Source organism: Arachis hypogaea, chromosome 11 (assembly GCF_003086295.3).
Source record: "Arachis hypogaea cultivar Tifrunner chromosome 11, arahy.Tifrunner.gnm2.J5K5, whole genome shotgun sequence".
NCBI classification, from domain to species: domain Eukaryota; kingdom Viridiplantae; phylum Streptophyta; class Magnoliopsida; order Fabales; family Fabaceae; genus Arachis; species Arachis hypogaea.
The window spans coordinates 38,074,192-38,096,984 of record NC_092046.1 but is presented as its reverse complement, the minus strand read 5'-3'; positions in this window follow the sequence as shown (position 1 = coordinate 38,096,984).

The window sequence follows — 22,793 nt, the reverse complement described above, 5'->3', positions numbered from 1 at the left end:
TAAGTTTGGTGTCTTGCATGTTTTCTTTGCATTAAAAATTTTTCAAAAATATGTTCTTGGTGTTCATCTTGACATTCATAGTGTTCTTGGTGTTCATCTTGACATTCATATCATTCATGCATGCATTCATTGTTTTGATCTAAAAATTTCATGCATTGCATAATTTTCATGTTTTTCATAAAAATTTCAAAAATCAAAAAAATATCTTTCCCTTTTTCTCTCCTCAAATTCGAAAATTTGGATTGACTTTTTCAAAAATTTTTAAAATCAAGTTGTTGCCAATGAGTCAAATCAAATTTTCAATTTGAAAATCTTATCTTTTTCAAAATCTTTTTCAAAAATCAAATCTTTTTCAAAATCATTAGTTATTTTCGAAAATTTCAAAAACATTTTTCAAAAATCTTTTTCTTATTTTTATCACAAATTTTCGAAAATAACATAATCAATTAATGTTTTGGTTCAAAAATTTGAAGTTTGTTACTTGCTTGTTAAGAAAGATTCAAACTTTAAGTTCTAGAATCATATCTTGTGATTTCTTATGAATCAAGTCATTAATTGAGATTTTAAAAATCTAATCTTTTTCAAAACTAATTCTATCATATCTTTTCAAAAATATCTTCTTATCTTATCTTTTTCAAAAATATCTTTTCAAAATATCTTTTCTAACTTCCTAACTTCTTATCTTTTCAAAATTTGTTTCAACTAACTAACTAACTTTTTGTTTGTTTCTTAACTTTTTCAAAACCACCTAACTAACTCTCTCTCTCTCTCTCATTTTTCGAAAATATCTCCCTCTTTTTCAAAAATTTCTTTTTAATTAACTAATTATTCTTATTTTTTATTTTTGAATTCAAAAATTTTCGAAAAATACTAAACTTTTTCAAAAACTATTTTCAAAAATCACTAACTCCTTTTCAAAAATAAATTTCGAAAATTCCCTCCTTCTCTCCCATCTCATTCTATTTATTCATTCATATCCTAACATCTCATCTCACATTCCAATCCTCACAGTTGTGTTTCTTCCTTTACATCACATCCTTTATCCCCCCCCCTCTTCTTCTACTTACAAAGGGATCCCTATACTGTGGTATAAAGGATCTCTATTATTATTATCATTTTTCTGGCCATTCTTCCTTGTCATATGAGCAGGAGCAAGGATAAGAACATTCTTGTGGAAGCAGATCCAGAACCTGAAAGGACTCTGAAGAGAAAATTAAGAGAAGCTAAAATACAACAATCCAGAGATAACCTTTTAGAAATTTTTGAACAGGCAGAGGAGATGGCAGGCGAAAATAATAATAATGAAAGGAGAATGCTTGGTGACTTCACTACACCTAATTCCAATTTACCTGGAAGAAGCATCTCCATTCCTGCCATTGGAGCAAACAACTTTGAGCTGAAACCTCAATTAGTTTCTCTGATGCAGCAGAACTGCAAGTTTCATGGACTTCCATCTGAAGATCCTTTTCAGTTCATAACTGAATTCTTGCAGATATGTGATACTGTTAAGACTAATGGAGTAGATCCTGAAGTCTACAGGCTCATGCTTTTCCCTTTTGCTGTAAGAGACAGAGCTAGATTATGGTTGGATTCTCAACCCAAAGACAGCCTGAACTCTTGGGATAAGCTGGTCACAGCTTTCTTAGCCAAGTACTTTCCTCCTCAAAAGCTGAGCAAGCTTAGAGCTGATGTTCAAACCTTCAGACAAAAAGAAGGTGAATCTCTCTATGAAGCTTGAGAAAGATACAAACAGTTGACCAAAAAGTGTCCTTCTGACATGCTTTTAGAATGGACCATCCTGGATATATTCTATGATGGTTTATCTGAGCTATCAAAGATATCACTGGACACTTCTGCAGGTGGATCCATTCACCTAAAGAAAACGCCTGCAGAAGCTCAAGAACTCATTGACATGGTTGCTAATAACCAGTTCATGTACACTTCTGAAAGGAATCCTGTGAATAATGGGACGCCTATGAAGAAGGGAGTTCTTGAGGTTGATACTCTGAATGCCATATTGGCTCAGAATAAAATATTGACTCAGCAAGTCAATATGATTTCTCAGAGTCTGCATGGAATGCAAGCTGCATCCAACAGTACTCAAGAGGCATCTTCTGAAGAAGAAGCCTATGATCCTGAGAACCCTGCAATAGCAGAGGTAAATTACTTAGGTGAACCTTATGGAAACACCTATAACTCAACATGGAGAAATCATCCAAATTTCTCATGGAAGGATCAAAAGCCTCAACAAGGCTTTAATAATGGTAGAAGAAACAGGTTTAGCAATAGCAAACCTTTTCCATCATCAACTCAGCAATAGACAGAGAACTCTGAACAAAATGCTTCTAATTTAGCAAATCTAGTCTCTGATCTATCTAAGGCCACTGTAAGTTTCATGAATGAAACAAGGTCTTCCATTAGAAATCTGGAAGCACAAGTGGGCCAGCTGAGTAAAAGGATCACTGAAATCCCTCCTAGTACTCTCCCAAGCAATACAGAAGAGAATCCAAAAGGAGAGTGCAAGGCCATTGACATAAGCGCCATGGCCAAACCTATGAGGAGAGGAGAGGACGTGAATCCCAAGGAGGAAGACCTCCTGGGACGTCCAGTGATCAATAAGGAGCTTCCCTCTGGGGAACCAAGGGACTCTGAGGCTCATCTAGAGACCATAGAGCTTCCATTGAACCTCCTTATGACCTTCATGAGCTCTGATGAGTATTCCTCTTCTGAAGAGAATGAGGATGTCACTGAAGAGCAAACTGCCAAATTTCTTGGTGCAATCATGAAGCTGAATGCCAAATTGTTTGGCATTGATGCTCGGGAAGTTGAACCTCCCTTGTTCATCAATGAACTAAGTGATCTGGATCAACTGACATTGCCTCAGAAGAGACAGGATCCGGGAAAGTTCATAATCCCTTGTACCATAGGCACCATGATCTTTAAGGCTCTGTGTGACCTTGGTTCAGGGATAAACCTCATGCCCCTCTCTGTAATAGAGAAACTGGGAATCTATGGGGTGCAAGCTGCTAAAATCTCACTAGAGATGGCAGACAGCTCAAGAAAACAGGCTTATGGACAAGTAGAAGATGTATTAGTAAAGGTTGAGGGCCTTTACATACCTACTGATTTCATAGTCCTGGACACTGGAAAGGAAGAGGATGAATCCATCATCCTAGGAAGACCTTTCCTGGCCACAGCAAGAGCTGTGATTGATGTTGACAGAGGTGAAATAGTCCTTCAATGGAATGAGAACTCCCTTGTATTCAAAACTCAAGGATCTCCCTCTGCAACCATGGAGAGGAAGCAGAAAAAGCTTCTCTCAAGGCAGAGTCAACCAGAGCCCCCACAGTCAAACTCTAAGTTTGGTGTTGGGAGGCCACAACCAAACTCTAAGTTTGGTGTTGGAGAGTTTCAACAAAACTCTGCACATCTGTGAGGCTCCATGAGAGCCCACTGTCAAGCTATTGACATTAAAGAAGCGCTTGTTGGGAGGCAACCCAATGTGTATCTAATTCTTATTTTTCATGTTTTCTTAGGTTCATGATCATGTGGAGTCACAAAATAAATATAAAAATTGAAAACGGAATCAAAAACGGCAGAAGAAAAATCACACCCTGGAGGAAGCATCTGCCTGGCGTTCAACGCCAGAACAGAGCATGGTTCTGGCGCTGAACGCCCAAATGGGAAGCATCCTGGCGCTGAACGCCCAGAACAAGCATGGTTCTGGCGTTCAACGCCAGAATTGGCAACATATGGGCGCTGAACGCCCAAAATGGGCACCAACCTGGCGCTGAACGCCCAGAGTTGTGTGCAAGGACATTTTGCATGCCTAAATTGGTGCAGGGATGTAAATGCCTTGACACCTCAGGATCTGTGGACCCCACAGGATCCCCACTTTACCTCCTCATAATCCTAGTTTTTATTTCCACATCTTCTTCTTCATCTATTCCTTCTTCTTTTGCTCGAGGGCGAGCAACATTCTAAGTTTGGTGTGGTAAAACAATTATGTAAAGGATCTATAGCTCAGTGGTAGAACATTCGACTGAAAATCAAGAGATCCCTAAGATACCTCAGGGGATACATTTTCTTCCACACAATTATTGGAAGCAACTAAGGGTGGAATATCAAGAGCGCTCCATCATCCTTCATGAAATCAGAGAAGATCTAAAAGCAATGAAGGAGGAGCAGCCAAGGCAAGGAAGAGACATAGAAGAGCTCAAGGACATCACTAAGGTGGACTCATTCCTTGTTCTTACTTTCTCTGTTTTTCGTTTTCTATGTTATGTGCTTATCTATGTTTGTGTCTTCATTACATGATCATTAGTAGTTAGTAACTCTGTCTTAAAGTTATGAATGTCCTATGAATCCATCACCTCTCTTAAAATAAAAACTGTTTTAATTCAAAAGAACAAGAAGTACATGAGTTTTGAATTTATCCTTGAACTTAGTTTAATTATATTGATGTGGTGATAATGCTTCTTGTTTTCTGAATGTATGCTTGAATAGTGCATATGTCTTTTGAAGTTGTTGTTTAAGAATGTTAAATATGTTGGCTCTTGAAAGAATGATGACTAGGAGACATGTTATTTGATAATCTGAAAAATCATAAAAATGATTCTTGAAGCAAGAAAAAGCAGCAAAGAACAAATCTTGCAGAAAAAAAAAAAAGAGAGAAAAGAAAAAATAGGCGAAAAAAAAAAGAAAGAGAAAAAGCAAGCAGAAAAAGCCAATAACCCTTAAAACCAAAAGGCAAGGGCAAATAAAAAGGATCCCAAGGCTTTGAGCATCAGTGGATAGGAGGGCCTAAAGGAATAAAATCCTGGTCTAAGCGGCTAAACCAAGCTGTTCCTAACCATGTGCTTGTGGCGTGTAGGTGTCAAGTGAAAACTTGAGACTGAGCGGTTAAAGTCAAGTTCCAAAGCAAAAAAAGAGTGTGCTTAAGAACCCTGGACACCTCTAATTGGGGACTTTAGCAAAGCTGAGTCACAATCTGAAAAGGTTCACCCAATTATGTGTCTGTGGCATTTATGTATCCGGTGGTAATACTGGAAAACAAAGTGCTTAGGGCCACGGCCAAGACTCATAAAGAAGCTGTGTTCAAGAATCATCATACTGAACTAGGAGAATCAATAACACTATCTGAACTCTGAGTTCCTATAGATGCCAATCATTCTGAACCTCAATGGATAAAGTGAGATGCCAAAACTATTCAAGAGGCAAAAAGCTATAAGTCCCGCTCATATGATTGAAGCTTTGTTTCATTGATAGTTTGGAATTTGTAGTATATTCTCTTCTTTTTATCCTATTTGATTTTCAGTTGCTTGGGGACAAGCAACAATTTAAGTTTGGTGTTGTGATGAGCGGATAATTTATACGCTTTTTGACATTATTTTTAGTATGTTTTTAGTAGGATCTAGTTACTTTTAGGGATGTTTTCCTTAGTTTTTATGTTAAATTCACATTTCTGGACTTTACTATGAGTTTGTGTGTTTTTCTGTGATTTCAGGTATTTTCTGGCTGAAATTGAGAGACTTGAGCAGAAATCAGATTCAGAGGTTGAAAAAGGACTGCTGATGCTGTTGGATTCTGACCTCCCTGCACTCAAAGTGGATTTTCTGGAGCTACAGAACTCAAAATGGCGCGCTTCCAATTGCGTTGGAAAGTAGATATCCAGGGCTTTCCAGCAATGTATAATAGTCCATACTTTGGCCAAGAATTGACGACGTAAACTGGCGTTCAACGCCAGCCTTCTGGCCAAATCTGGCGTCCAGCGCCAGAAAAGAATCCAAAACCAGAGTTGAACGCCCAAACTGGCACAGAAACTGGCGTTCAACTCCACAAATGGCCTCTGCACGTGCAACACTCAGGCTCAGCCCAAACATACACCAAGTGGGCCCAGGAAGTGGATTTATGCATCAATTACTTACTCATGTAAACCCTAGTGACTAGTTTATTATAAATAGGACCTCTTACTATTGTATTAGGCATCCTGGATTGTATTTTGATCCTGTGATCTCGTTTAGGGGGCTGACCATCTCGGCCATGCCTGGACCTTCACTTATGTATTTTCTACGGTAGAGTTTCTACACTCCATAGATTAAGGTGTGGAGCTCTGCTGTTCCTCAAAGATTAATGCAAAGTACTACTGTTTTCTATTCAATTCTTCTTATTTCGCTTCTAAGATATCCATTCGCACCCAAGAACGTAATGAAGGTGATGATTATGTGTGACGCTCATCATCCTTCTCCCTTATGAACGCGTGTCTGACAAACACTTCTGTTCTACATGAATTAAGCTAGAATGAGTATCTCTTAGATCTCCTAACCAGAATCTTCGTGGCGTAAGCTAGAATGATGGCGGCATTCAAGAGAATCCGGAAGGTCTAAACCTTGTCTGTGGTATTCTGAGTAGGATTCAATGATTGAATGACTGTGACGAGCTTCAAACTCGCGAGTGTTGGGCGTTAGTGACAGACGCAAAAGGAGGGTGAATCCTATTCCAGCACGATCGAGAACCGACAGATGAATAGCCGTGCCGTGACAGGGTGCGTGAGCATATGATTCACTGAGAGGAGGGGATGTAGCCACTGACAACGGTGATGCCCTTGCATACAGCTAGCCATGGAAAGGAGTAAGACTGATTGGATGAAGATAGCAGGAAAGCAGAGGTTCAGAGGAACGAAAAGCATCTCCATTCGCTTATCTGAAATCCCTGCCAATGAATCTACATAAGTATCTCTATCCCTTTTATTGTTTATTTTAATCTAATAAAGCATCATGTTTAAATCAGCCTGACTGAGATTTACAAGGTGACCATAGCTTGCTTCAAGCCAACAATCTCTGTGGGATCGACCCTTACTCACGTAAGGTTTATTACTTGGACGACCCAGTACACTTGCTGGTTAGTTGAACGGAGTTGTGTCCACACATATATAGAGACACAATGAGGATTCAATACAATTATATATTGTTACTCTCACACAAGTACAAAGAACATGGAACACAAATTCGTCCACTACTCTCCCAAGCAATACAGAAGAAAATCCAAAAAGAGAGTGCAAGGCCATAACCACATCTCACATGGCCGAACATGGAGAGGAGGAAGAGGCAGTGATTCCCACTGAGGAAGACCTTAATGGATGCCCACTGACCTCCATGGAGTTCCCTAATGAGGAACCATGGGAATCTGAGGCTCATTCTGAGACCATAGAGATTCCATTGAATTTACTTCTACCTTTCATAAGCTCTTATGAGTATTCTTCCTCTGAAGAGGATGAAGATGTCACTGAAGAGCAAGTTGCTAAGTACCTTGGAGCAATCATGAAGCTAAATGCCAAGTTATTTGGTAATGAGACTTGGGAGAATGAACCTCCATTGCTCATCAAAGAACTGGATGATTTGACTAGGCAGAGATTACCTCAAAAGAGATAGGACCCTGGAAAGTTCTCAATCCCTTGTACCATAGGCACCATGACCTTTGAGAAGGCTCTGTGTGACCTAGGGTCAAGCATAAATCTTATGCCTCTCTCTGTAATGGAGAAGCTAGGGATCATTGAGGTACAAGCTGCAAGAATCTCACTAGAGATGGCAGACAATTCAAAGAAACAAGCTTATGGACTTGTAGAGGATGTCTTGGTAAAGGTTGAAGACCATTACATCCCTGCTGATTTCATAGTCCTAGACACTGGGAAGTGTATGGATGAATCCATCATCCTTGGCAGACCCTTCCTAGCCACAGCAAAAGCTGTGATTGATGTTGACAGAGGAGAATTGATCATTCAAGTGAATGAAGACTCCCTTGTGTTTAAAGCTCAAGGATATCCCTCTGTCACCATGGAGAGGAAGCACGAAGAGCTTCTCTCAATACAGAGTCAAACAGAGCCCCCACAGTCAAACTCTAAGTTTGGTGTTGGGAGGCCACAACCAAACTTTAAGTTTGGTGTTGAACCCCCACATTCAAACTCTAAGTTTGGTGTTGGGAGGTTCCAACATTGCTCTGAACATCCATGAGGCTCCATGAGAGCCCACTGTCAAGCTATTGACATTAAAGAAGCGCTTGTTGGGAGGCAACCCAATCTTTAACTTATCTATATTAAATTTCTATTTTCTTTTTCTATTTTATGTTTTCTGTAGGTTGATGATCATGCAAAGTCAGAAAAACAATTGAAAAAGCAAAAACAAAGTGAAAAACAGAATGAAAAATAGAACACCCTGGAGGAGACAGTTACTAGCGTTTAAACGCCAGTAAAGATAGCAGAATAGACGTTAAACGCCCAGTCTGGCACCATTCTGGGCATTTAACGCCAGAAAAGGGCACTAGACTAGCGTTTAACGCCAGGAATGGGCAAGAAGCTAGCGTTAAACGCCAGAAATGGGCAGCAGCCTGGCGTTTAACACCAGGATTGGCAGAAAGGGGCGTTTCGCACGCCACTTGGTGCAGGGATGAGATATCCTTGACACCTCAGGATCTGTAGACCCCACAGGATCCCCACCTACCCCACCACTCTCTCTCTTCTTCACCCATTCACTAATCACCTCAATACCTCTTCCCCAAAAACCCCTCACCTATCAAATCCCACCATTCTCTTCACCACTCACATCCATCCTTCATAAAACCCCACCTACCTCACCATTCAAATTCAAACCACTTTCCCTCTCAAACCCACCCTCTATGGCCGAACCATACACACCCCTCTCACTCCTATATAAACCCATCTTCACTCCTTCATTTTCACACAACCTAAACACCACTTCTCCCCCTTGGCCGAAACACAAAGCCCACTCCATCTCCTCTATTTCTTCTTCTTCTACTCTCTTCTTTCTTCTTTTGCTCGAGGATGAGCAACCTTCTAAGTTTGGTGTGGTAAAAGCTAAAGCTTTTTGTTTTTCCATAACCATTTATGGCACCAAAGGCCGGAGAAATCTCTAGAAAGAGGAAAGGGAAGGCAAAAGCTTCCACCTCCGAGTCATGAGAGATGGAGAGATTCCTCTCAAGGGTGCATCAAGACCACTTCTATGAAGTTGTGGCCAAGAAGAAAGTGATCCCGAGGTCCCTTTTAAGCTCAAAAAGGGCGAATATCCAGATATCCGACATGAGATCCGAAGAAGAGGTTGGGAAGTTCTCACCAACCCCATTCAACAAGTCGGGATCTTAATGGTTCAAGAGTTCTATGCCAATGCATAGATCACCAAGAACCATGATCAAAGTGTGAACCTGGACCCTAAGAATTGGCTTACAATGGTCCGAGGGAAATACTTAGATTTTAGTCCGGAAAATGTAAGGTTGGCATTCAACTTGCCCATGATGCAAGGAGATGCACACCCATACACTAGAAGGGTCAACTTTGATCAAAGGTTGGACCAAGTCCTCATGGACATATGTGAAGAGGGTGCTCAATGGAAGAGAGATTCAAGAGGGAAGCTGGTTCAACTAAGAAGGCATGACCTTAAGCCCGTGGCTAGGGGATGGTTGGAGTTCATCCAACGCTCAATCATTCCCACTAGCAACCGGTTCGAAGCTACTATAGACCGGGCTATCATGATACATAGCATCATGATTGGAGAGGAAGTGGAAGTTCATGAGGTTATATCCCAAGAACTCTACAAGGTGGCAGACAAGTCCTCTCCTTTGGCAAGGTTAGCCTTCCCTCATCTCATTTGTCACCTTTGCAATTCGGTTGGAATTGACATAGAGGGAGACATTCTCACTGATGAGGACAAACCCATCACTAAGAAAAGGATGGAGAAAACAAGAGAACCTCATCAAGAGCATGAGGAAATTCCTCATCATGAAATCCCTGAGGTGCCTCAAGGGATGCATCTTCCTCCACAAAACTATTGGGATCAAATCAACACCTCCCTAGGAGAATTAAGTTCCAACATGGGACAAATAAGGGTGGAGCACCAAGAGCATTCCATCCTCCTCCATGAAATTAGAGAAGATCAAAGAACTATGAGAGAGGAGCAACAAAGGCAAGGAAGAGACATTGAGGAGCTCAAGCACTCCATAATATCTTCAAGAGGAAGAACAAGCCGCCATCACTAAGGTGGACCCGTTCTTTAATTTCCTTGTTCTTTATTTTCCTGTTTTTCGAATTTTTATGCTTATGTTATTTATGTTTGTGTCTTTATTACATGATCATTAGTGTCTAAGTGTCTATGCCTTAAAGCTATAAAAATGAATCCATCACCTTTCTTAAATGAAAAAAGTTTTTAATTGAAAAATAAAAAGAAGTGCATGAATTTTAAATTTTAAAACAGTTTAATTATTTTGATGTGGTGGCAATACTATTGTTTTTCTGAATGAAAGCTTGAACAGTGCATATTTTTGAAGTTGATTGTTTATGAATGTTAAAATTGTTGGCTCTTGAAAGAATGATGGGAAAAGGAGAAATGTTATCTGATGATCTGAAAAATCATAAAAATGATTCTTGAAGCAAGAAAAAGCAGTGAAAAGCTTGCAAAAAAAAGAGAGAGAGAGAGAGAAAAAAAGAAAAGCAAGTAGAAAAAGCCAATACCCCTTTAAACCAAAAGGCAAGGGTGATAAAAAGGATCCAAAGCTTTGAGCATCAGTGGATAGGAGGGCCCACAGGAATAAAATCCTGGCCTAAGCGGCTAAACCAAGCTGTCCCTAACCATGTGCTTGTGGCGTGAAGGTGTCAAGTGAAAACTTGAGACTGAGCGGTTAAAGTCGAGGTCCAAAGCAAAAAAGAAGAGTGTGCTTAAGAACCCTAGACATCTCTAATTGGGGACTCTAGCAAAGCTGAGTCACAATCTGAAAAGGTTCACCCAGTTATGTGTCTGTGGCATTTATGTATCCGGTGGTAATACTGGAAAACAAAGTGCTTAGGGCCACGGCCAAGACTTATAAAGTAGCTGTGTTCAAGAATCAACATACTTAACTAGGAGAATCAATAACACTATCTGGATTCTGAGTTCCTATAGATGCCAATCATTCTGAACTTCAAGGAATAAAGTGAGATGCCAAAACTGTTCAGAAGCAAAAAGCTAAAAGCCCCGCTCATCTAATTAATACTGATCTTTATAGATGTTTTTGGAATTCATTGTATATTCTCTTCTTTTTATCCTATTTGATTTTCAGTTGCTTGGGGACAAGCAACAATTTAAGTTTGGTGTTGTGATGAGCGGATAATTTATACGCTTTTTGGCATTATTTTTAGTATGTTTTTAGTATATTTTAATTAGTTTTTATTATATTTTTATTAGTTTTTAAATAAAAATCACTCTTCTGGACTTTACTATGATTTTGTGTATTTTTCTGTGATTTCAGGTATTTTCTGGCTGAAATTGAGGGACCTGAGCAAAAATCTGATTCAGAGGCTGAAAAAGGACTGCAGATGTTGTTGGATTCTGACCTCCTTGCACTCAAAGTGGATTTTTTGGAGCTACAGAAGCCCAAACGGCACGCTCTTAATTTCTTTGGAAAGTAGACATCCTGGGCTTTCCAAAAATATATAATAGTTTATACTTTTTCCGAGATTTGATGGCCCAAACAGGCGTTCCAAGTCAGCTCAAGAATTCTGGCGTTTAACTCCAAAACTGGCACAAAAGCTGGAGTTAAACGCCCAAACTGGCACAAAAGCTGGCGTTTAACTCCAAGAAAAGTCTCTACACATGAAAGCTTCAATGCTCAGCCCAAGCACACACCAAGTGGGCTCGAAAGAAGATTTCTGCATTAATTACTGATTTCTGTAAACCCTAGGCTACTAGTTCCCTATAAATAGGACCTTATACTATTATATTTTCATCTTTGATAAGTCTTATGCTATCTTAGACACGTTTGGGGGCCGACCTCATGGCCATGCCTAGACCTTGTTCTTATGTATTTTCAACGGTGGAGTTTCTACACACCATAGATTAAGGTGTGGAGCTCTGCTGTTCTTCATGAATTAATACAAGTACTATTGTTTTTCTATTCAACTCAAGTCTATTTCTTCTCCAATATATTCATTCGTTCTTCAACTTGATGAATGTGATGATCCGTGACACTCATCATCATTCTCACCTATGAATATGTGCCTGACAACCACCTCTGTTCTACTAGCAATGGCTTGAATGCGTATCTCTTGGGTTTCTAATCTAAGATTGGAACCTTCGTGGTATAGGCTAGAATTAATGGCAGCCATTCCTGAGATCCGAAAAGTCTAAACCTTGTCTGTGGTATTCCGAGTAGGATCTGGGAAGGGATGACTGTGACGAGCTTCAAACTCGCGATTGTGGGGCGTGTGACAGACGCAAAAGGATCAATGGATCCTATTCCGACATGATCGAGAACCGACAGCTGATTAGCCGATGTTGTGACAGAGCATCAGGACTATTTTTACTGAGAGGACGGGATGTAGCCATTGACAACGGTGATGCCCAACATAAAACTTGCCATGGAAAGGAGTACGAATGATTGGAAAAAGGCAATAGGAAAGCAGAGGTTCAAGGGGAGCAAAGCATCTTCATACGCTTATTTGAAATCCACCAATGAATTACATAAGTATCTCTATCTTTATTTTATGTTTATTTTCATCACCTTAAACTCCATAACCATTTGAATCTGCCTGACTGAGATTTACAAGATGACCATAGCTTGCTTCAAGCTGACAATCTCCGTGGGATCGACCCTTACTCACGTAAGGTTTATTACTTGGACGACCCAGTGCACTTGCTGGTTAGTTGTGCGGAATTGTGACAAAGTGTGATTCGCGTTTGAGAGCTCCAAGTCTTTGGCGCCATTGTTGATGATCTCAATTTCGTGCACCACTCGTCTTCAAGTTGATCATCATTAATCCATCCGGGTGGTAAGCAAGATGAATTCTCAATTAAGCAACCAAACATCCTTCTAGACCCAAGCACTCTAGTTCTACACCAACCCTTGCAATTAAGCCTTGAACATGTAACCATCATGAACTTTGATTTACAATGCCAACCACTAATCATCTCCCTTTTGCTCTTAAAGCCACAAAAGACTCTAAGTTAACCATCCGTCTCAAGCAAACCATATTCAAATGGACTAATTATGCTTAGAGATGAGAGATTTACCCACTTGAATGTAAGAATGGATGGTGATGGCTTAGGGAGAGGTATTTCCAATGTCCTTGCAAGCTCTACTCCCTTGTGTTTTTCTTTGATTACCTCCACCTCTAAGCAAGCTTCTTCAATTTCACCCTCTTCCTCTTGGTAGCTTCCTTTCGACTCACTCTCTTCTTTATTGCTTACCAAGGGCACGAAAAGTTGTGCTTCTTCTTCTTTAATCTCTATTTCAAATCCAATGAGAGAGGATTCAATTGTAGATAAGAATTCACCAATGATTGAATCCATCTCTTGATAAACTTTTTCAAAATCTTCAACCATGATATGTTTTGGAGGTTGTACACCCTCATCAACATCAATTTCAAGCTTCTTGGGAGAGGTTTCCATGATGCTACCTTCCCATGGACTTTCAACATCTCCTAAATCTTCTACCACTTCTTCTTCTTCTTCAACAATCATAGCTTCCTCCAATTGTTCCAATACAAAATCCCACTCCTTATTTTCCACCGGAGTTTCTAATCTCTCCTTCATGCTATACTCTTCTATTGATTCTCCACATGTGGCCATGTGAGTTTCTTGAGTGCTCAAACATTGGGAGGCCAAAGTGTGCACTACCTTGATCAAGGTGGCTGTGGATTTTAGTACCTCCCTCTTCATCTCTTCTTGCTCTTGAAGGAATAAAGTGAGAAAAACATCCATTGGGACTTGGGGTGCATAGGAGGGTTCATTATCTTGGAGAAAGGGTTCAAGATAGGAAGGTGGTTCTTCTTGGTAACAATATAGAGGTGGTGTGCATGAAATTTGTGGTCCTTGGGAGTATTGATGTTGGAATTATGGTTGCTCTACGGATTTTCTTACATAATGGTCACAAGGATGAGGTAAGGGTGATTGCTTATATGATGGATAAGGGTCATAGGAAGGTGTTTGGTAAAAAGGGTCTTGTGAGTATGGTTGAGGGCTATGTTGAGGATAAGGTTCATAGGCACATGTTGGGGCTTGTTGGTAACTACAAGGAGGTTCACCATAGCCATTAGATTGATATGCATAAGAATTGGAATTATACCTATACGAAACCGGAGGAGGTTGTTGCCAAGAAGGTTGATCAATCCCTCAAGGCTCCTCCCAACCTTGATTGTTTCATCCTTGATGCACATCCTCATTGAAGCCTCCATTCCCTACAACATAATTGTAACCACACTCCTAGCCAAAGTGATGAGGATTCATAGTGAAAAGACAAAAACAAAAAGCACAAAAATAAGGAGATAAAATCTAACTACTAACTCAAACAAGTAAACCAACAAAAGAGCAAACTATTCACAATATTAACATATGTATAATAACCAATAACAAGCACACACATTTGCAACTTCCCAGCAACGGCGCCATTTTGATGAAGGAAAATTGAGTGTTGGTAAAGAATTTCATAATTGAAATCTCGTTGCAAGTATAGTTTCTAAACCAACAAATAATTCTCTCATGCAAAAAATTGTTTGTCACAAGTACAAACCCCAATAAAAATAACCGAAGTATTCAAACCTCGGGTCGTCTCTCAAAGGAATTGCAGGGAAGTGTTCTTGCTATTGGTTATGGATTGTATATCTTTGGGGTTTTGGATAAGGAACATGAAAGATAAATGGCAAGAAAGTAAATGAACTCTAATGATAAAAAGGTCTTGGCAGGGGTTGATGGTTAAGGATCTTTATCCTTGTTACTAACCACAACATGATAATTGTAAGGATCAATCTCATTAAGTCATCCTCTAACAAGTGAAGGAAAGTCAAATGAGCTACACCAATCCTAATCCATAAGTCCTAACCATTTACCAATTAACTTAATGAGTGCTAGAATCAATGGACACCAATTATCAAGACTTGGACATTAGCCAACTCAATTTCTCAAACACTTGGAAGGCATAAAAGGAAAGTAAGATAAAATTGCGAGAAAAATAGATCTACAACTACCTATTGCAAAGAATTAAACAACAACAATTCAAATCAACAATAGAAGAAACCATGAAACATGAATTGCATTAAAGGTAATGAAAGAAAACAAGAGTGCATCAAAATAAAAGTAAACAATTACAAGAATTTAAATACTAAACTAGAGAAGCAAGAGTAGAAGAACAAGAATTTGAATAGGAAAAGTAGATCAAAGCATGAATTAAACCTAGATCTAAGAAATCCTAATCTACATCTAACCTAATTCTAGAGAGAAGAGAGAGGTTCTCTCTCTAGAAACTAACTAAAGCATGATGAAAACTAAACTATGTTTCTCCCCCCTTTGACTCCTCTTGATTTCTGCATGTAATAGGCTCAAAGATGAGTTGGATTTGGGCCAGGGAAGCCCAGAAATTGCCCCCAGTGTTTTCTGAGGTCACGTGCGAGCATCGACGCGTACGCGTACGCGTCGCCACGTGACTTCAATTCCACGCGTGCGCATCTGCTATGCATACGCGTCGATGAGTGCATCCCAAATCCTTGATTTTCCATGGTTTCTCCACTTTGCATGCTTTTCTCTTCATTCCTTTGATCCATTCCTAGCCTTTTCAAATATGAATTCACTAACAAACACATTAAGGCATCTAGTGGAATCAAAAGTGAATTAAAATTAACCAATTAAGGGCCTAAAAAGCATGTTTTCACATTTAAGCATAAATTAAGAGAAATACATGAAACCATGCCATTTCATGGAATAAATGTGGAAAAATGATGATAAAATCCCCTAAATTCAGCATAGAATGCAGCACGAAATAGTGGTGCATCAATTACATATAACAATTCTCCCTAGGAACTACCCATTCCTATCTGGGACAAGTCCAGAATCTATACCCAAAACTGAACTTGACTTGGTCACTTACCAAGCTTTCAACTGCTAAGTGCTAACCCAACTTGCAAGGGGATTCCCACAGAATCATGATACACAACATATAAATGTACAAAGGACCTCTAAGACATCAATGGCTTTTTCTTTAATTTTACACACTCTGCCTTTTTCCTTTCACTGACTTTTTCTTACAAACCTCACACTGTTTGCCTTTTTCACCATGAAACTCAGACAGACAAAACTAAAGAAAAGAAAACAAAATGTAACACATTAAAGGAGAAGAACTTCTGTTAGCTTCGGTAGCTATGAGAACTCTGTGCTTACTCTCCTTGCTTCAACCCTTGGCCGTTCACCCTTATTATAGAAGGGGAAGCTTCCAAGGTTGAAACAGGTTGAACCAAGCCACCTTCTTATTCTTCAATAATCAAAATCGGTTCGGACAGAGAGAAGAGAGAGGAAAACCGAAAGCAAAACCAACATGCAATTACCTCTCTCTCATCCCTTCTCATCAAGCTTCATCAATCTGAGCTTTTCATCTTGAGTTGGTCCCCAAGAAGGATTTCTGACCCTTGATGAACTCTTGATCCTTGACATTTCCTTTTGTTCCATATTTGCTCATTCCTCAACGTAGCTCCAGTAGCTACCTTCTGTGATGGATGAACAAAAGTGAAAACGAGCTTTACCTCAGAGATCTTCTTCTCTGACCAAAACAGATTGCTACTACTTTAGGCATGGAGATCTTGAAGCTTCTTCACCACATCTTGCCTTAAGTGGAAAAGATCTCAGCCACACCATGCCTTGGATCTTCTTTTTGCAAGGGCCATCATCACCTTAGCCGCTTGCTTCTTTCTAGCCTCTCTGTGATTTTCTCTGAGAGCTTGCATCTTCTTCTTTCCTGTTGAAGTGACAACCGAAGAGAGAGAAGAGAGAGAAGAGAGAAAAAGGCTTTCCATGGAAGTAATTAAACCAAATTAAATCCCATTTCCATTCCCCTATGCATAGCAACGTGTGAAACAATCAAATCAATTTTGAATTTTCTCTTTCCTGTTACCAATGCATGTGATTAATTCAATTGAATTAACTTTGCATTCCATTCCAAAGAGGAGTGGGTTACCGAACTCATCATGTTCCATTTCCTTTCTTTTCTTCTTTAATTTCAGACCATGATGATGTTGGGCCAGGACAATGTTAACTTGGGCTTAGTATTGAATTCCCAGTCCAATTAGCTTTGCTGAGCCTTAAAAACATTCAGCCATAACTAACAAAATATTTCTTCATCTAAGGCTGCTAGTTTTTTGGACTAAAAGTGCTTTTGGCCTATTAAAAAATCTGCACATCAATAAAATTATTAATCAACCAATTGGAAGCGTAAATTAAATTAATAATTTTGTATTCAACAATTTTTAACAATGTTTGATCATCATATTAATTTGAAGTTTTTCAAACTCAACAATAAGAAACAATCTCTTTTGTAAGTTAGTGGGCAGGAAGTTCTACTCAAGGCAATCGCTACAGCCATTCCGATGTACACAATCAGCTGTTTAAAATTCCTAGTTTATTGATGAGCTTTACATACTTATGATGCATTTTTGGTGGGGTTAGAAAATAATGAAAGGTGAATGCAATGGATTAGTTGGAATATAATATTCAAATAAGAGAAGCTGGGTGGCCTTGGTTTTAAAGACCTTAAGGCTTCATTCTTGTCATGCGTGCTAAACAAAGATGGAGGTTAATTACTAAAGAACAACACTTTCTTGTCAAAGTTTACAAAAGCAAATATTTCAAATTTTTATCTTTTATGAAGGATAAGGTTGATTCTAACCTCTCATGGTCTTGGAAAAGTCTCTTGGAAGGAAGGAAAGTTCTAGAGAATGGTATCGAATGATATATTGATAATGATGAAAGAGTTACTATTAGATATGACACTTGGTTTGCTGACAATCTCTCATTCAGAATTCTTCAATACTAGGAGATTGATCCTACTCTGATATAGGTTAAACAACTACTCAGTGTGGATGGGAGCTGGAATCAATTCATCATTTTTAACAATTTCAACCAAATAGATGCTAGAACCAAGGTTGCGAGAACCGAACCAGTCAATAAACCGGTAAGATAACAGATTTACTGATTTAATGGTTTGACTGAGGTTCAACCGGAGTTCAACCGATTTAATTAAATATTAATTAAAAATTCAGTATATAATTTTAAATATTTAAATTCATTAATTTTTAACATAATAAAATTCAAAATTTCAGAATTTCACATAATAAATAATTCATAATTTATCAATAAAAGTTCATAAATAACTTCAAAATCAAAGTTTATAACTAAAGTAGATCAAAACGTATGTAAATGACAAACACAATATTCTACCACCAAAAAAATATTAACAATCAAATTTTCAACTAAACAAAAGCACTAATCATCACTAATCATTTTTAACCATAATGGTCAGCAAATATCACACCCCATGTTAGAATTTGCTACTTGCATTTACAATGCAAACAAATAACAATAAACACAACACATGTCCCTAAAATGGAACACTTGCTATTCTTTACATGCATAAACAACACACGAGGCACTAGTCTAAAGTCTAAACTTTGGTTTCTTCCTATGGGCATAAACAAAATGGGTACACACCTTTTCACTAAGACATGTTCCTTTGAGTAAAGAGAAGGGAAGGAGAAGACAAGATTAAATGACTATATCCTACTTATTTTGTGCCAAAATAGGAAGTGTGAAAATACATGAAGCATAGCCTCAAGAAACACTGCTTCAGTAGGTGGCTTGGCTTGGAGTATGATCCATACTACCACCACAACTAAATGAACCACTGGCTGTTGTTGCCACCTAAGGGTTATTAGACATGTCGCGTCCCCTTTCTCTTCCTGCATAGCCATAAACATAACCCCTTCCATAATAACCACCACCACGAGAACGTCCACCACAGCCTCCCTAGCCACCACAAATCCAATTATTAACAAAATCAAAAAATCTATCTAATCAGCAAATCAATTATTAACAAATAACAATAGTAAAGCCACCAAACACAGATGATACGATGAAGAGATGGCTGCGAACACAGTATTACCAAAAATTCAAAATCCAAGTCACAATGCTTACCGCCGGCAACGAGGATGGGGAGTGACGGCAACGACAGAGGAGACGGTGACACCGGCGAACACACACACAGTCGCCGTCGAACACACACCGCCGGCAAGGTGGATGGGGAGTGACGGCGACGACAGAAGAGACGGCGACACCGGCGAACACACACAGTCGCCGTCGCGCGCGCGCGCGCGCACACACACACACAGAGAGAGAGAGAGAGAGAGAGAGAGAGAGAGAGAGAGAGAGAGAGAGATGACAATGATGCGGTACTGTAGGGATGTGGGGGTTGCGATCGCTGTGGGCTGCGCAATTGGGGGGGGCTAGGGTTCTTTTTTCAATTTCAAAATTTCACTTCAATTTCAGAGATGAGAGGAGAAGAGTGTAGGACTCAAGGACTAGGTTGCAGGCCATTAGGGATTTAGGGTTCCCCTTCTTTTCTTTCTTTTTTTTTATAAGTGAAAACGGCGCCGTTTGAAAGATTTTTATTGAACTGAAAACCCTTCCAAAAACCGACTGGTTCTGACGGTTTACATGTTAACCAGCAGTTCGACCAGTTCTGTAATCGATTTTTTGTCAAACGGTTTATGAAGCTAATTGAATCAGTCTAGTAATCAATTTTTGATTAACTCAGTTGAACTGGTCGATTCGATTCGGTTTTTAGAGTTATGGCCAGAACAACCTGCAACATCCCGAAGAGCGAGAATGAAGATAAACTAATCTGAAGCTAAGAGAAAAATGGCTCCTATTCAATAACTACACGATATGAGATAGCATTCTATTTCTATCATACTCGTGAGCAACAATGCGATAGTAGATTCAGAGCATAAAGACTGTAGAAATAATTTGGGAATTAAAATGCCAGCTGAAAATTCGAGTTTTTCTACCGAAACTAAATCATGAAGGCTTATCAACTATGGAGAAACTCTAGACGAAGCTGGGACAAACCTCCAATTTATGCTCCCACTGTTTTTATTAAAATTTAAAAGTAATTTTTGTTGTAATGTGATAAGAAGATTAATCTTACTAAGATGTCTCACTTCATTTCTTTTTACCCATATTATGATAATAAACACGTATGACTTTTGGAACTAACTAATTTCTGGTTATTACATTTATTGTTACACTAGATTATCCGCTTGACTTCTTAATTAGAGATGTTACATTCAAGTCTCAAGAGAAGAAAAAAGAAATCTCATTCAAAATCTCTACAGTTTTCTTTAAGCAATTTCATTAGATTACCGAATCCTATTCAAGTAAATTAATTGTGTTTCTGATATTACAAAGACTCGTTATTCCAATAATCTAGACAAGGTTTCAACTAAACTTAAGTTAGTAATCCGATTGATATATAATAATCCGACTTTTTAGTTATATATAATTTAAATTTTATTCAAGTCTTAAGTAAAATTTTTCATGGGGTTGAATTAATGGAATTCTTCAAAATAGAGACGTTGTATATCAATATAATTGCCTTTAGGAAAATGGAATTTAAAATAGTTTTCAACTATTCCTTAATCAGATTGGAAGACTATATATGTATCTTGATTATTCATCTAATTAAGGTGCTCTATGCATGACCACTGAACATGCATGAAGTGAAACTTCCATGGATGCGTTGAATCTATTCTTTCTCACATGTACACGACATACATGTATATTATTATCAAATTACTTTTAAGTTAATAAAGAATTTGTATAAATTTTATTTGGATATTTCTTTTATTTGTCTTATATTCATTTTTTGTTTATATTATTGTTATATCGAAAAGAATATTTTCAATAAAGATGTTATCGAATTCTTTGACAATCCAATGTCGGACAAGTTAGACATCGATCATTGCTAAGTGACAAAATATTTTGATCAACTTTCAAATACATGTTAGAATTGACTTTGGATTGGAGCCAATTACGTACTCCGTTAGGTACTCTCTATTAATCGATTGATACAAATACGAAAGTTGAAGTGGCAGACTCGACTAAGGTCAACCGTGTCAAAGAAGAGATCAGCAATACAATTTGTTAGTCGAAAAAATAACAAGTTGTAAACTTCGAGGTGGAGAATAACTACACTGGATTCATCAAGGATGGTCAATCGATGAAGGAGAGAATGTTGATCGACTAAGACTCATCGAGAGAGAGTGAAGCAATCGAAGGAAGTTAATAAGTGAAGATAGTTGGTGGCAGTTACAGATAGCACTCAAAGAGCGGAAACGGTTACTCATGGGTTATTGTACGTGGAAGTTACATTTCAATCGGATTGGTTGAAGAGTCTTATAAATAGGAGAAGACTCGAAGAAACAAGGGTTGGAATCTTTTCAGAGAAAACACTCATACTCACTCACATCCCCAACCACTTTCTAAGTCAGTCAAGAGCATGGTTCTGAAAACCGGACCGGACCGGTCGGTCGAATCGGTCAAACCATGAACCGGCAGTATTAACGATCCGGTTAACAATGTAAAACCGCTAATAAAAAAACCGCTAGCAAACCGTTGAACCGGCCGAGAACTGGTCGGTCAGACCGGAACCGAAACCGGACGGTTTGAATAAAACTGTGTCGTTTTGGTTCCCGCACGGATGACTTCCCTTCCCTTTGCCTTCAGTCTTCATTCCAAACCCCTAATCTAATAGCTTCTCCCCAAATCAAAAGAGGAAGTTGAAACAGGAAACCCTAGCTTCTCCACCACTGCCGCAAGGACTGCCGCCGTCCGTCGCGCTCAGGCACTACCATCGTCGTCTGGTCGTCCGTGGTTCTTCCTCCTTCAAGAATCGCAGCTTCTTCTTTCTCGAGCTCGGTGCGTCAATCCCTGGTATCTGCTCCGTCGCGCTCCTGCTGCCGTCCATCGCGCGCTCAGGCACCATCGTCTTCGTCTGGTCGCCACAGGTTCTTTCAACCCACCACCGTCTTCTGAGTTGTGTTCGTTTCCTAGCCTCTGTCTCCGTCACGATTCTGCCCCTCTTCTCAGACTTCTCAGAAGAAAAACCCTTCTCCATTCCAATTTCCTTCCTTCGAGTTCAGAGAGAAGAAGCTTAACAAAGAAAAAAACCCTAGGCTTCGAAAGTCAGTTCACTGCTAACTTCTTCTGCGTTTTTTATTTATGCCATGTTCAATGATTATTTGATTACTGATTATTTGAATGTTTCGTGTTTTAGTTTTTTATTGAATGATTATTTGATTACTAATGAGCTCTAGTTCTGTTGTGTTGCTATTTTTGTGTGTTGTGATTTTTTATTGAATGAGCTCTGATTCTGCAGTGTTGCTGTTTTGTGTGTTACTGTGATGCTGTTTTGTGTCTTCTTTATTTTTTATTGACATGCATCTGAGTGATATCACCACTGTAAGTTAACTACTTGCTCTGTTGATCTGTTTTTTATTTCTGAATGTCATGTCACTTGTTATGTTGCTTCTGTTGTTTTAGTATTTTTTAACTTTTGAATCTGCTGCTTTTTGAATTTTTGTTGATAGATTTATTGATTTTAGGATTTAGGGTGATTATTTGTTACTGTTTTTTAATTTTAGTTGCTGATTGTTATAGATTTTTGGCTTTGTTTAGTATGTTGTGCTGATTGTTCTTTCTTTCTGGCTCTGTGAGTGTTGTTCTGTTTTTGGTCTGTATTTGATCTTGTTCAAATTTAATGATTTTGTTATTGGCTCCTGAAAGTTAGGTTTCTTTTTCTAATGTGCTTAACATCAGAAAGATTTGGAAAAATTTGTTACTCTTTGTTAAGAATATGCTGAAACTTTATTAACATTTGGCTGAAACTTTGTTAGATAGATGGGATATGCCAAACTGAAACTTGAACTGTGAAAGATAACC